This window comes from Chenopodium album, chromosome 26, assembly GCF_948465745.1.
Source record: "Chenopodium album chromosome 26, dcCheAlbu1.1, whole genome shotgun sequence".
NCBI classification, from domain to species: Eukaryota; Viridiplantae; Streptophyta; class Magnoliopsida; order Caryophyllales; family Amaranthaceae; genus Chenopodium; species Chenopodium album.
Window position 1 is genome coordinate 18,598,913 of NC_137859.1, and position 6,034 is coordinate 18,604,946.

The window sequence follows — 6,034 nt, forward strand, 5'->3', positions numbered from 1 at the left end:
AGATAGAAATCGTACCAAGACGGCGAAATTACAAAGTAGTCGAGATCAAAAGTAAAGTAGAGAGAAAAGTCTAGAGAGAGAAAATATTAAGTAGAGAGAGAAAGTGGAAAGAAAAGAGTAAGTAAATATTACAATCCTAAACGTACTTAAACGAAAATAATTAACAACTCCTAATTAGAACTAAGTGCCTTCGACAAAACAAAGCCACCCAGAAACACGCGCCCGATCGGGCGCGCCTTTTGCTCGCATTCCCTCGCAGCACACTCCGCCCGATCGTGCTAAGCTTACACGATCGGGCGCGCCTTGCACTATCCTCACTTGCTGCTGCATCGCCCGATCGGGGCTATGCTTGCCCGATCGGGCCCTTGTGGCTCCACAAGGGTTTGGACTTGTGATTAGGCTCGACTCCTCGGCCCAATCCGGATCTCCTCTTCGGGTCTTGAATGTTCGGTCCAAACCTCGGTATTCCAAATACCGAGCCCTTAATCACCGGCTCGATGGCTTCTAGCCGGCCTTGGGCTTCAATGACGGTCAAACTCCTCCAATGCTCGTATTAGCTTCATAAAATCTCGGGAAAGTGCTCCAAAGGTGCAATTCCCTACAAAACTCAACAAACACTACGAAAACACTAGAAAACGCATATTAGTAATAAAAGTGGCTCTAAGGAGCCAAAAACACTACTAATTATGACCAAGGGACGGGGGTAAAACACTATATAAAATGGACATATCAGCCTTATTTGGACTTCTAGATCAAAAGATATGATAAAAACAAAATCCGCAAAAAACTGTCTCTGTCGTTAAAATAAATTTCTGGCGACAGGTCTAGTTTTCTGGTGACAGAGTGGAGTTTTATTCCTTATCAAATTCTATGATTTTCCGGACTGTTTTCTTATAAATAGGGTCCTCGACCTCTGTTTTTATTCATCAATTCTCCAATCAACTCTCATCAATTCTCTCAACTCTCATCAAGAATTACTTAATTCTTACTTTCTCTCTCTCTCTCTCTCTTTCTAAACCAACCTTTTTACAAATACAATATTCCGCATTCACAAGACTTAGAATTACTTAGCCAAGTTCGAAGTTGCCTTCGCCCTAAACGTGCAAGGTTTGATATTTTCTGAGAGTTTGGTCCAAGTCTAGTCAAAACTTTATTTAATTTGATTTTAATTTAATTATTTAATTGTTCTTTATTATTTTCATTGAAGTTTACTAACTTGTGTATTTTGTTATTAGAAAGAGGTATGAGGCTTCAAAGTAAGTAGATTAGCTTACTCCCTATTTTATTACAATGTAGAAAGCATGCTTATTATTGTTTAATACTCTTAGTATCATGTTAGGATGCTTTTAATGCTTTCTAGTATCATGTTAGGATGCTTTTTATGCTTTATAGTATCATGTTTAGGGTGCTTTTACTCTTTCTAATAGCATGTTAGTCCCATGTTAGGTTTAAAGCTTTGATTTTTATTGTTTAGTGACATGCTAGGATTTGTTATTAATCTTGTTAGTATCATGCCTAGGATCTTGCTATTATTATTAAGCTTTATTATACCTTATCATGATTATAATTATTGTTATTATGATTATTATTATTTAATATTGATTATTATTATTATGTTGCTTGATTTATTATTGTTATTGTTTGATCACGCCTTTTATGGTTGTTAAAGGGAATTTGTACTTGAAATCACGCTTAATAAATAATTAATAATTTGGTTTAGGTTAATGTGATTTTAACTCAAGTGATCGCGATCGCCAATAATAGTCTTATTTGTGCATTAATATTCAACCAACATAGATAAACAGGGTAGGTTTAATATAATGTTTGTATGTTATTCGAAAAAAGCGCATGAATACGAGCAGAACAAAGTAGAGGCCTATTTTATAGGGCGGGTCCTTTCTTTTGTAGATTGGATTCGTACCCTCATCCCCGAACCCTGTTTGGTTCAAGACCTTATGGAGTTGATGGTCCTTTTGGATTGTCTTTTGGGTTTACAAGTTCCTAAAACTTGTTGACGACTCTTTTGCTCTCTTTTCTTTCCCTTTGGAACGCCACCATACTTAAGTGTATGATCACAGTGGGGTTCAAGTTTGGGATCATAATGCTTGAAATATTCCCTACTGTCCCCGACCTCCGTTTTCAATCATCAACAATCAATTCACAATCACCCAATTCTCTATATTCTCTCTCTAAACAACATATCTTATTCTTTCTCTCTCTCTCTTTCTAAACTAGCTTTTTACAAACACAATACCGCATTCACAAGATCTTGAAACACCTAGCCAAATTTGAAATTGCCTTCGCCCTAGACGTGAAAGGTTTATACTTTTCTGAGGGTTTGGTCCCAAGTCCAGTCTAAACTTTTTAACTCTTTCTTTCAATCATTTAATTTAATACTTTGATTTATTATTTTCATTGAAGTTTACTAACACGTGTATTTTGTTATTAGAAAGAGGTACGAGGCATCAAAGTATGTAATCTTATTGCTTTATTCTTGTAGAAAGCATGCTTATATTGTTTTAATATTTCTAGTATCATGTTAGGATGCCTTTATTGCTTTCTAGTATCATGTTTAGGATGTCTTTTATTCTTTTAAATATCATGTTAGTACCATGTTAGGTTTAAAGCTTTGATCTTTATTGCTTAGTGACATGCTAGGATTTGTTATTAATCTTGTTAGTATCATGCCTAGGATCTTGCTATTATTATTTAAGCTTTATTATTAGCGTGATTTTGGCTATTATAATGCTTGTTATGATTATTATGTTGCTTGATTATATTATTGTTATTGCTTGATCACGCCTTTTATGCATGTTAAAAAGAATTTGTACTTGAAATCACGCTTAATAAGGTGATTAATAATTTGGTTTAGGCTAAAGTGATTTTAATTCAAGTGATCGCCAATAATAGTTTGAGAAATGACGAGCTTGGAAGAGGAATTTCGATCACTCCTGCTGAAGTGCTTTTTTTTTTCTTTTTTTTTAGGGAGGGAACCGTATTTGCATGAGTGGGACACGTGTTGATGATCCGGGCGGTCAGTTTGATTTTACTGAAGTGACATGGCGTTTTGGCTTTGCCTTGTGTCTAACAGCCCATTTACTCCGTATTAATTTTACTGTCCCCCTTTTCACTTATTTCCTTTACTCCTTTTACCTTTCATCTTCCCTTCTTCATTACTCTGTCATTTCAAAATTTTCGCTCTTTGTTCTTTCCCTTCCAAACGCTCGTAATCCTCCATTGTTGCAGTAAGTTTTTGCTTCCTCGTCTTTGTTTTTGCCTTAGTTTCTACTTTATTTGTTTTTCCCTCCTTAATTCTTGTTTCTTTAATGACTTGTTTCCCCTTTGTTCTTCTCAATTGCAGATTTGAACTTTCGTCTTGCTCGGGCTTTTGTGTTCGCCATTGTTGTTGTACTATGTTACTTCTGCAACTTTTTCTCTTAAAGGTACTTACTTTGTGCCTTTTGTTGTTTGTATTTACCCAATTTCGCTTCTTTTTGCTTTTCCTTCACAAGATTGTGTCTTTTGATTCTTCCCAATTGTCGTTGTTCAATTTCTTCTCCTTGTTGTTGTAATTGCATTCTTGATTTTTTTCTCCTTATTCCTTCGTTGTTCTTGTTTCCTAAACTGATCTTTGACTTTCGGTGCCCCATTGCTTTTTCTTCTCTTTGTGGGCTTGTATTTCTTTGTAGATTTCATAATGTCTGACGCTTCTGATAGTCTGAACATGAGTGACCCTCAAACAGCCACTAGATCGGATTCTCCTTCCCGATCCTCTCTTTCAGGTGAGCGCCCTGCGCAAACTTCCCCTGGTTCTCCTTCTTCTTCTCCTATTTCTGTACAAACAGTTATGCCTTCTGACTACAACCCCGCTGCGAGCGGGATTGTAACACCCTAAAAATTCCTTTCCTTTAAATACACACTTTACTCTTTGAAAATACGTTTAGGAATATCTAAGACATTACAGCCACCATGAAAACGGCTAAGCCAACCATCAAAGATACACAGCGGAAGACTTGAAAACCAAAACTATTTAAATAACACAATTCAAAAGTCAAACCAACGAAAGTAAAGTTGAAAATCAATAAAACCAAAGTCAAATAAAATCCAGTACAACTTGGAACCATTTAAGGCCCTTATTCAAAACCGAATCAACCAAACTTTTGCATTAGTCCATAAAGTAATGTAATAAAATATTTAATGCATAAAACACATCATATCCTAATGGAAGCTAGCATGATTCTCTCTTCACTCATGCCCCGTCATGAACATGTTTCAATACCTGAAAAGTGTATCATTACTTGCCCCCACTACTCTCCATTAAAATGGATTATCGTAGGGCCAAGATAAAGACATGGCCAGACACAAACAATACACACAATCAGCAAAGCTGAGTACATAAGCGTAATCAAACACACTAACATGCATTCTCCTATCATCACACACACTTACCTCATTGCACCTGTTTATAAGCACACACAACATTCAACAAGACACTTTAACTGGACACTAAATAATTCATTGAGCGTTGATTACGCATCGAACGGGTTTCCAACTATACCTCCCCCAATAAATTGAGGTTAACTGACACGGGAACTAACCGTGCCAGCGACAAAACCACTCAAAGGTAGCGGAATTCGTGCGCATCATAATAAATAAAAAGGAATGTACAACGTCCTGTATTCCATTAGAAGTTATGGTTAAATATAAAACCCCATAACTCCCCCCATTGTTCATACTCAAGGTATGTATGTTCCAAGAGTTTTGGTGCGTAATCTCTTTCACTTTACGTTATTTACATGTTATTGGACTTGGTGATGACTCTCAAAGCATAATAAATCAGTCATCAATAATAATTCAATCAATCAAACATACCCATTAAATTCTTGAATATTTAGTGATCACATAATAATTAATGTTGAACCCTTTTTAATTCTACCTCAGTGTCAAAGACACCTTAAACGCATAAAGCGCCAAAAATCCTATCCCTCGGTGTTAAAAACACCTTAAGTGCACAAAGGCACCAACATACTTTTTATTTCTTGTGTACATAGAAACTTATATAGCTTCTTCCTCATGCTTAAAGCATCAATAAAATTATATGAACCTTAATAAAATTCCTTTTCAATATTCCAAACATAATTAAACAATTAGTTTGATTAAACATGCTCTCTATCATGCCATAAATAAACATGTGGTTCATAAATAATATTCCAAACTATAAAATTCCATTCAATATCTCATCACAAATAAATCATACATCTCAATTCCATCACTAATAACATCCAAATCACAAATTTCCACTTCAAATCTAGCATGATACTATTTTAATTAATCAAACACCTGGCCTCAAAAAAAAAAAAAAAATCAAACACCTTTTTCATGCTACTACATCAATCATAACTATGCTAAAGTACGCGAACGTACCTTGAATACGATCTTAAAATCGCCACGACTAGTAAAATTTGCTCACTTCGAAGTCTCCTACACATTAAAATTATAATAGAGCATTAAAATCCACTCTAAACGAATTTCCAGCAATATATACTATTTTAAAACCCCTCATAAATTAATTAGAATAAACTGAAATTATATTTAAAACACCATAATTAAGTCCCACTTAATGGGTAATTAAAATTTTCTTCAAAAACATAATATTTAAGGGTTCTACATAAAATTCCAGCACTTTATTTCTAATTAAAACTTGCTGTAATTTGGTCTTAAAACACTTAAATTGAAGATCTAAACATATACTTTCATAATTTCATAAGTTAAGAACCTAGGGTTTCAAAAATTGGGGCTTTTTAATTAAAAACTAAATCTGAAAATTAATTAACATAATTACTATAATCAAACATCAAAGATACATCCCAAAACCCATAAATTACAATTAGATCTAGTCATAGATTAAATTAAAATAGAAAATATTAAAAAAAAAAAATTCGAGGACCACCGATGGCAACAGCAGCCACCACGGCACGGCTGGGCTGCTGCCGCCACGGCTGCTGGCCGTGTGCTGGTGACGCGCGATGGTGTG